This window comes from Herpailurus yagouaroundi, unplaced genomic scaffold, assembly GCF_014898765.1.
Source record: "Herpailurus yagouaroundi ecotype Mexico unplaced genomic scaffold, PumYag 140, whole genome shotgun sequence".
NCBI classification, from domain to species: Eukaryota; Metazoa; Chordata; class Mammalia; order Carnivora; family Felidae; genus Herpailurus; species Herpailurus yagouaroundi.
The window spans coordinates 44,629,821-44,640,157 of NW_024412395.1; the positions used below are offsets into that span (position 1 = coordinate 44,629,821).

The 10,337-nt window shown below is 37.6% G+C and overlaps 1 pseudogene; it reads left to right on the top strand.

Annotated features, from left to right (window-relative positions):
- Positions 1-9,160: 9,160 nt before the first annotated feature.
- LOC121030330 (4-hydroxybenzoate polyprenyltransferase, mitochondrial-like) lies at positions 9,161-9,948 on the top strand (annotated as a pseudogene).
- Positions 9,949-10,337: the final 389 nt, after the last annotated feature.

Sequence of the window (10,337 nt, forward strand, 5' to 3'; positions counted from 1 at the left end):
CTGGCTTCCCTGAGGAGGAATTTTTTCTCAACATACTGTTCACCTGTCTTTGTCATTAGGAAGGTAAGATGATTTATGTGATGGGTAAATCTGAGGTGATTAACCAAGCATGCTTGGCTCACCTCTGCCTTCCTTCCTCTTGGGAGCAAGCTGTCTGCTACATAAACACACATTCCCCTGTTGCTTCAGGGCGGCTGCCTCTTTGGAGGGGTGGCCTGGTCTAATTATTCAGGGTTGCCAGCAACCTACAGGGCAGGGATGATGGAGGTATTAGTCTACCAAATGAACAAACCTAAATATCCTACCATAATCTGCTCACTATCAATAAAAAGGCAGTATTTTGACTTATGCTATCATTCTTGTGTTTACTTCTTAAATTATTCAGAATTGGGTAGAAAAGAATACTGCTACTTATGGAGAACCTTTTAGAAATCCCAACAAGAATACCTCTGGAATGTTCTAAGAAAGAACAGATACTTAGAGAATAATGGATGAAAGGCAATGAGCAAAGAAGGGAGAACAATATAATCCACTTCAGCACACTGTTTGACCCACCACCGCAAAGTCACTTTAAATCAGTTAAGAAAGGTAAAAGAGACTTACAACAGTAGGCAAAAAGTGTTTAATAACTGAGCTAAGTGAAATTATCTGTCCACACATGCCAACAAATAAGGCCACAAGGTAGATTTCAAGATTGATAATACATTTATAGCTATTTCTTAAAACTTGTTTAACAAGAGTCTTAACATTTAGTATATTTATACTTATTTGGTAAAGGGATAGAAAATTTTGGAATTCTTTATCCAAAGAAAGGTCACAATAAAGGGGGTATATAACCTCACCTTAACTTTAAAACAAGCCCAAACCTAAATGAAATAGGGAAGTCCCAGTCTTAGATTGCTTATTTCCTTTCTGATTTATTTAGTATTGGTGTCTTCATGCAGCTAGAAATAGAGAAGAATTTTACTTTTCAACAAAAGCAGATAATAAACTATATTATGATAAGGCATAATATTTTTAGCTTGTTCTTAGTCTTTAATCCTCATAAGTCTATGGATATGTGGAAATTTTACACAAATAAAAATTTGTGAAATATTTTTAAAATGATAATTTGTCGGGGCGCCTGGGTGGCGCAGTCGGTTAAGCGTCCGACTTCAGCCAGGTCACGATCTCGCGGTCCGTGAGTTCGAGCCCCGCGTCGGGCTCTGGGCTGATGGCTCAGAGCCTGGAGCCTGTTTCCGATTCTGTGTCTCCCTCTCTCTCTGCCCTTCCCCCGTTCATGCTCTGTCTCTCTCTGTCCCAAAAATAAATAAACGTTGAAAAAAAAAAATTAAAAAAAAAAATGATAATTTGTCTAAGGGTACAGGCATGCTCATGGGATAATGAGTTTCTCATCATTGTGTGAGTGCAAACAGAAGCTGAATGACTGATGATCTGGTAAGGATGATGCTAATTTCCAACTCTGTTTAACAGAAACTCTAACTTCTTTCTTTCCTATTTTTAAAACTTGAATTTATAGAAGTTTTATCATTTTTTTCTTAAGAATTGTTTAGAAATACTAACGAATAGTCATTTTTCACATCTGCCAAACATTTTTTTAAGAACTTCTTTTTCTTTTGATAACTTTCAACTACGGAAAACCCTCTCTTACCACACATACTTGTCCATCTTTGGCCTTATACACTAAGAAATTTTACTTCACTTGAGACTACTGGTACTTGTAGGAAAGAATAATTGATTTTAAGGCATAACCATAGTTGTGGTTCATAGGCTCATATGGTTAGAAGAGTAAACAAACTGTGTAAATCAGCAGTGCTTTGGTCTACACCAATGTTAAAAAATGTACTGCAAAAGGGTTGCCACTCCTGGTCCCTTGACCATTAATTGATTATTCTGTCCCCTTGGGATTAACATCCTAGGCAACACAGAACAGTAGAGAAGCAATGCAAAGGGAATAGATTAGGCCTTTAATCAAGATATGAGATCTAACTGTAATCTAGAGTGTACACCATGTCAAACATCTAGTAGTGTAATTTTTTAATTGAACCGCTCCTGGCATTGCCTGAAACACATAGCCTCTTAAATGTTTCCATAAGTTTAAAGGATGCAATAAGTTTAAAAGATGGTGAATGTGTTTCTACCTCTGGCAGACAGAATTGTGACAAGTAGATTACAACAAATGGTATGTACCTGTGGGTGTTCAATAATTGTGAATTGAGTATACTTCCCCTCCCTAAATCTGAGGAAGCTACAGATAATAAAATGCCATGGGGCGCCTGGGTGGCTCAGTCGGTTAAGCACCCGACTTCAGCTCAGGTCACGATCTCAGGGTCCTTGAGTTCGAGCCCCGCATCAGGCTCTGGGCTGATGGCTCAGAGCCTGGAGCCTGCTTCCGATTCTGTGTCTCCCTCTCTCTTTGCCCCTCCCCCGTTCATGCTCTGTCTCTCTCTGTCCCAAAAATAAATAAACGTTAAGAAAAAAAATTTTTTTTTTAAATTAAAAAAAAATGCCATATTGCTATGGCATTTGCATGAAAACTCTCATAAATATATTAAATACAGTATTACTAATAACATAATAATGAATATAACATATTAATAAAAATATTCAGTCACATTATATAAATGCAACTCAAAACTGAGCAAAGATTACAGGTGACAGAGATACGTGATATAATCAAGACATGTTCAGTCAAACTTTGCAGTTGTTTAATTTTACTAATAGAATTGTTAAAAATAAATAGCACAATTGTTGTTAGATGTCTTTGATAAAATATGTGTTAAACCATTACAAATTTTAAATCAGAACAGTCACTAATATACCTAGCAGGAGATAAGAGCCAAAACATTAACTATACTCCTCTGTATCCAATATACTTCAGTAAGAGTTTAACAGGGTACAAATTATTGCAAATTGTTAATACATTTTAGCAGAAGCAGCAACAAGCACAATAAATATTTAAAAACTTGAAGGGGCGCCTGGGTGGCGCAGTCGGTTAAGCGTCCGACTTCAGCCAGGTCACGATCTCGCGGTCCGTGAGTTCGAGCCCCGCGTCGGGCTCTGGGCTGATGGCTCAGAGCCTGGAGCTTGTTTCCGATTCTGTGTCTCCCTCTCTCTCTGCCCCTCCCCCGTTCATGCTCTGTCTCTCTCTGTCCCAAAAATAAATAAACATTGAAAAAAAATTTTTAAAAAAAATAAAAAATAAAAAAAAAATAAAAACTTGAAAACCTGACATAACAATTCCCCAAAAGAGCGCATAGATGGATAGGTACACAATGTGTCCTCATCCAATGCATGCCTTTACTTTGTTTCTTGAACCAATCTAATACAAAATAATACTAGAAAGTCCAGTATACTCTATCAGGTTGACAAACAGGGAAAACGTATCTGACGTATACTCGATTTGAAAGGAAGACCTGTGTTGTAACAGGACACAAGTGATGAACACCTACTCACAGAGTATGATGAAATAAAAAGGTCACTAGCAAAATAAGTATTCGTGAAATTGAAATGATAGATTGAGGGGGCAGAAACCAGGGAGAAAGGGAAAGTGAAAGGCATATGATCAAAAGATAAGAGAAATACACATAAGTATACATATTATATGTAAATATTAATAAACACTCATTCCCATCTTTACAGACAGAAATCCACATAGAGAGATAGAATCCAAATATCTGATCAAACTGACCAATGCTAAAGAGTTCTTAGCCAGTACCATGTTGAGTTACTGTTAATATTTTAAATGTATTTCAGATAAAAATCAGAAAGAAGGCAGGAAGGCAGGAAGGCAAGAAGGCAGGAAGAAAGAAAGAAAGAAAGAAAGAAAGAAAGAAAGAAAGAAAGAAAGAAAGAAAGAGGAAGGAAGGAATGAAAAGGAAGGAAGGAAAAGGAAGGAAGGGAGGGAGGGAGGAAGAAGTGTTAGAAATAAAAATATATATACAAACAAAAGAGAAAAAATGCAAACAAAATTTCATGTATAGCCAATTCAATTAACATTGATTTTTTTCAAGATAACATGCATTTCAAACTTGAATTGCATAATATTTCAGGTCTATTTGGTAAACAATGTTGGGTTGAAAAAAATAAAGTATGAATAAAGATTTACCCGATGGGGTATAATAGCTTAGCTTAAAGAACTATAATTGTGCACATAATGCTTAATGTTTACCTTGAAAAGAAGTGCTTAATCATGTAAAAGTGTTTTCCCAGAAAATTACTTTTTAATCTTTCGAGAGGCAGCCTTTCCATTGATTTGCAAGCACAGTAAGAAAAGGAAAGCTTAAGAACAAAGGACTAAGTTTAAATAATAGAAAAGGCAGGCCATAATGTGGGCATAGTTGGGAAATTCAATGTTTAGGCTAAGATGATTATTACTTCATTCTTTGAAGATAATTGTATTTCCATTTACTTCTGTTTGCTAGAACAAATTTTATAGGGATAGCTCTAGGGAGGAATTAATTTTGACTCCTGAAATTAAGTGTGAAAGTAAAAGAAAACTGCCCTGAAATTGCAAGATACAAGGATAGTCTCGGCTTCAGAAGTAGAACCCAGTGATTCGTCTCTTACATATGACACCGGCTGCCCATCCCGGAAAGTGCCCCCTTAAAGCCCATCATGCATTTAGCCCATTTCGCCACCCCCATCAACCTTCAGTTTGTTCTCTGTATTTAAGAGTCTCTGGGCAAACCTTAAGAAACCTATTCTTTTCACATGCTTCCCAAATGAAGCAGCACACAAAGATCACTGCCTGGCATTTTATTATTAATAAAATAATTCTGTTAGTCATAAGAGGAAAAATCTTACTTTTCAAGAATCCGATAAAAAATTTAAAAGTTCATTACTATTTCTTCTTTGAAGTCTTAGATTATAAGAACTGACATTGTTCCATGAAGCCTTAGATTTAGCAAACTTAGTGTGAGATTCAGTCTAAAGATCAGATTTTAGAATGGGACTACAAAGCCAAATGTTATATTTCTTTGATTTTTTTTCCTGTTTTTGTCAATTTATTTCATTGTTATTTTGAACGACTTGATATCCCTAACCTCTATTCAAATAAAAACAAAATCAGATTGTTAAAACCCAAAGACCCAGTGGCAGGCATTTTTCATGCATCATCCTAAGAAATCAGTAAATTACTATCATTTAGGTTCCATTCTATCTTCTTACCATTCATTAATAGGTTGTTTTCCTTTATTTACAAATGTAAATTTAAAGAGTTTGCTTTGGTAGAGTAACTGGTAAAACTTAACCCTCTCCCAGAAAACAAATAAAAAAGCCAAACAAAATATTTTTAAAAATAACTATTCGAAGGCATGGGAGAGCAAATGAATAGACACATAAAATTAAGGGGAATTATATCTTAAAGTGAGCTCCACTTTTTTTTTCTAGAGCATATTCCAGTCCACATGGCAAGAGGTGACTAGAACACAAGCGAAAAATTGTTGTCTCAGTGGCTTGTAGCCTCAGAACAGAATTAGGGCTACCAGAGTTGCTGAAAATTGACTGTAAAAACCCTAGGGGAAAGAAAGAGGGTATTCCCCAAATCTATGTATGACTATCCTCAAATTACTGGCTCTTCCCTAAGCTGTGCATACATGGAGAACATTCTAATGATAATAGTGAAAAACATCAAGTGGAAGGGTGACTTCAGTGGGCAGAAATCTCAGTTTCTTCCTACAGAAGGAAGATAAAATTTTGAGTTTGGGTTCTTTTCAGGGAAATACCACACCATCATGTCTTAAGACTATCAAGGACATACTAGTACTACAATACTTATCTTGAACCAAGATAAAATCAAAACGGATCTTTCCTTTCTAAATTTTTTTTAATGTTTACTTATTGTTGAGAGACAGAGAGAGACAGAGCATGGGAGCGCAGATGGGAGAGGGGCAGAGAGAGAGGGAGACACAGAATCTGAAGCAGGCTCCAGGCTCTAAGCTGCAACCACAGAGCCCAATGTGGGGCTTGAACTCATAGACTGCAAGATCATGACCTGATTTGAAGTCAGACACTTAACTGACTGAGCCTCCCAAATGCCCCCAGATCTTTTCTAATAATGTATAAAACCAAGCTTCCATAGTTCAAGTTTAACAGCCAACCAGTCCGATAAACAAAAATCAACATTCTGCAGAGAAAGATAGTAGAATCTAGAGTTTCTGTAAGTATTTATCTACAATATCTAGTATACAATAAAAATTACTAGTTACATGAGAAAAAAAATGTCGCCCATATTTAAGAGAAAGACAAGTCAGTAAGAGATTCCAAGATAACCCGGAAGTGGAGTTTTCAAAAAAGAACTTTAAGCTATTAAAGCATATTCAAGGATCAAAAGGAAACTATTGTCAAAATTAGTGAATATATGGAGGATCTCGGCGGAGGAATGAGAAATATAAAAATAACCCAATGGGAATTTAGAATTTAGAAGTGCAATATCTGAAATAAAAGATTCACTAAAACGGATTAACAGATGACTGGAGATGGCCAAAGAAAGGATCAATGTATGCAGAAAATGTTCAATAGAAATGATCTAATGTGAAAAATGGAGATAAAATGACAAGAAAACAAAAGAGCCTCAATGATCTGTGATGAAAAAACAAGTGATCTGTGATGTGTAATGGGAGTTCCAAAAGGACTTGAAGAGAAAATGGAATAGAAAAAGCATTTCAGGATACTAGAGCTGAAAATTTTCAAAATTTGTTAAGAATATAAACTACAAAGAGGTCAGCAAATGCAAAATAGTATAACACAAACTAGACCATATCTAGACATGTATATTTACACTGCTGAAAACCAAAAGAAAAAAACAATGTATATTACAAAGACAGATACAACTAAAAACCATGGCTGACATTTCACTAGATTTAATGGAGGCCAGAATGTAATAAGATCTTGAAAGTGATAACATTAAAACCAATAACAAGGAGGACTTCTATTTCTGGATGATGGAGTACACGTACTTTTCCCTATTTCTCTAAATACAACAAAAATCATATATATGTGAATTCATGCCTTAATCTAATCTGACTGGTACCATTATAAGAAGAGAAAATTTGGGCGCACAAACACCAGACATATGCATGCACAAACATGCACAGAGGAAAGACAATGTGAGGACACAATGATAAGACAGCAATCTACAATTCTTGAGAAAGAAACCAAACCTTCTGACACCTTGATCATAAACTTCTAGCCTCCCCAACCATGAGAAAATAAACTTCTCTTGTTTAAGCCACCCAGTGTGTGGTACTTAGTTATGACAGCCCTAGAAAACTAAGATGGTAGACAGATACCATCCTAGATCCCTAAGATGGTAGGCAGATAGAAAGATACATAGATAGATGATAGATAGATAGATAGATACATGATAGATGATAGATGATAGATAGATAGATAGATAGATAGATGATAGATAGATAGATGTGTGTGTGTGTGTGTGTGTGTGTGTGTGTGTGTGTGTGTGTGTATTTGTGCATGTGTAATACTTTAAGACTTTGAAAGGTAGCAGAAGGTAGACCAGCAAGGATCTCAAGACCCAAGGGGCAACATGGTGGTGAGTTCCTTTTTGTTTCATATCCCAGACTTGGAGCTGAAGAAGATGATAGCTTAGAAATCCCAGAAAATGCAGACAAAAAAACAAAACAAAACAAAACAAAACACCAAAGTGTCTTTTCTCTGTCCGAGAGACCAGGAACAGTCAATCTAGCCAGACCAAAAACTTTTAGACAATAATCAATCTACTACAATAAAAAATAAAGAAAAAGCCATGGCCACAGCCCAACCAGAGCAGCACAGGCTGAGTGGCAAAGCTAGACTTCCATTCTTATGAGGCTGTCATTATTCCTGAGGTGGTGTTGAAGAAGGTCAAGTAAGAAGTTAGGATTTTGATTCCCATCAGCTAGTAATGAATCCCCTGCCCCCAGAGTTAATGAAGCCCATACAGCCTAGATCCCACACCAGCCAGCATTTAACAAGGAACTACTCCCCACTGGTGTCATGGCAGCCCTAGGGAAGATTCAGGACTCTTAATCAGTGGTATGAGCCTATCCTCACCACAATGTGAGTGGACTCCACATGGGGAGCTCAGATTTGAAAGTTCATCAAAAAGTAACAAAGCCTTCACTCCCATAGTTGTTAACAAAGGCCAAGTGGGCAACTTGAATTTCTATTTCCATCTTGAATCCCCACTCCTTCCTTATGAAGCAGTGTCAGAAAAAGTTAACTAAACCAGAATTTTAAATAATACCCGAAGTCTCAGAACATAACATAAAAATGTCCAGATTTCAACTGAAAATCACTCCTCATACTGAGAACCAGGGAGATCCCACACTGAATAAAACATAAATAAATATAAAAAAGACAATCAATGGACACCCAGACCATAATCACAAAAATGTTAGAATTATCTGACATAATGAAACCTGGATGGTGAGTGGAAAGAAAAAACAATCTCAAAAGGTACATACTGTATGATTCCATTTCTATAACATTCTTGAAAATACAGTTATGGGAATGGAGAACAGGTCTATGGTTGACAGGGGTTAAGAAGAGGGTGGGGCAGGAGAGAAGTGGGTATGGCTAACATATGGCAATGTGAGGGATTCTCACGATGATGAATGTGTTCCGAATCAGTTGAAGGCGTTAAGACAAAAACTGAGGTTTCCTGGAGAAACAGGAATTCTACCACAAGATTTTAACATAAGAATCCTCCCTGAATTTCCAGTTGCTGGTCCTTACTACAGATTTTAGATTCAAGGTTACATCAACTCCTGTCTGAGCATCCAGATTGCCTACTAGTCAGCCCTCTCCATCACATAAGCCAATTCCTCAGAATAAATCTTTTAATACATACATCCTATTAGTTCTGTTTCTTGAGTTCTTATTATGTATCTAATAAGATAATAGTGGTGATACAAAGAGATCGTAAAAAGTACTCAATAAGCCAAAGAAGGCAGGGAATGAAGCAAAAAGAACAAAGAACACATAGCTCAGGGACCATACCTCCTAGGTTCCCCGGCAAAGGTTCATGTGGAGTTTGTGGGCATGAGGCAGGCAAGGCTGCTGGCCTCCTAGGGCTGCTCCCTGACTCTGGCAACCACTGCTGCAGGGGGACTGGTGACCCTCAGGCCCAGCAGCTGCTCAGCCTGTGGCTTTGGGGGTCATGGATTTGGTGCCCCACCCTCTACAACCCTACCTGCTCTTCATGCTCTTGGACAAACCCATTGGAATCTGTTCCCGAGTCTGCCATGTATCTGGAGCACAGACTTGGCCTCTGAACTGGGTTGTTTTTCAGATTCATACATGCTTTGGCATTGGAACTTCTCTGATGCGTGGAGTAGGCTGTACTATTCACGCATCGGGGACAGTGACTACAATAAAAAGCATAGCTCAGGGAGCAGCATCCCTACTTCTCATTATCTCCTACTCGCTAATAAAATGAATTACATACATCATAAAAAGAATTACATACCGCCCCAAGAATTAGCCTTGGGGATCGTTACTTGGATGGTCTACTTTCAAGGGCTCCTGTGATCCAACTGTTTACCTGCATCTTTATTTTCTAAAATTATATGGCCAGTAAAACGTGATACTATCTATGCTCATCAGGACAAAAGAGATGATGTTCTAACTGGTCTGAAGTCCATGGTGCTGTGGCTCTGTAGAAACACCAAGCAGTGGCTCAAGGGCTTTAGTGTCACGATACTGGAGGCACTGTGACTAGTGGGGCCTGGCCAGTACCAGATCACTTGCTATGACCCCCCTCTGGCCATAGGAGACAATCAGCCTCATCAGATTCACTCTAGACATCCACAAACCTGAGGGCGGTGGAAATAAACTTACCTCCAACAAAGTAATAGGACTAATAGTTTTTTAAGGACTGTCCCTGGGAATTTGTAGAAAGAAAAGAAGACAGACAAAACAAAGAAAAATATAAATAGAAGAATGTAAAATTGGCAAATGAAGTTTACCTAAGAATTTTTTTTTATTTTTTTAATGTTTTTTTTAATTTATTTTTTTGAGAGAGAGAGAGAGAGAAAGAGACAGAGTGTGAGCGAGGGAGGGGCAGAGAGAGAGAGAGAGAGAGAAAGACACAGAATCCGAAGCAGGCTCCAGGGTCCGAGCTGTCAGCACAGAGCCCGATGCGGGGCTTGAACTCACAAGCTGTGAGATCATGACCTGAGCCGAAGACAGACACTTAACTGACTGGGCCACCTAGGCGCCCTTACCTAGGAATTTTAAAAACAAATTATAAAACACTCTCAGGTCTTTCTAGCACATGTTTAGATTTGATTAAACTGTCTGTTGGCAATATATTAAAAAAATTAAGAATCAGAAGA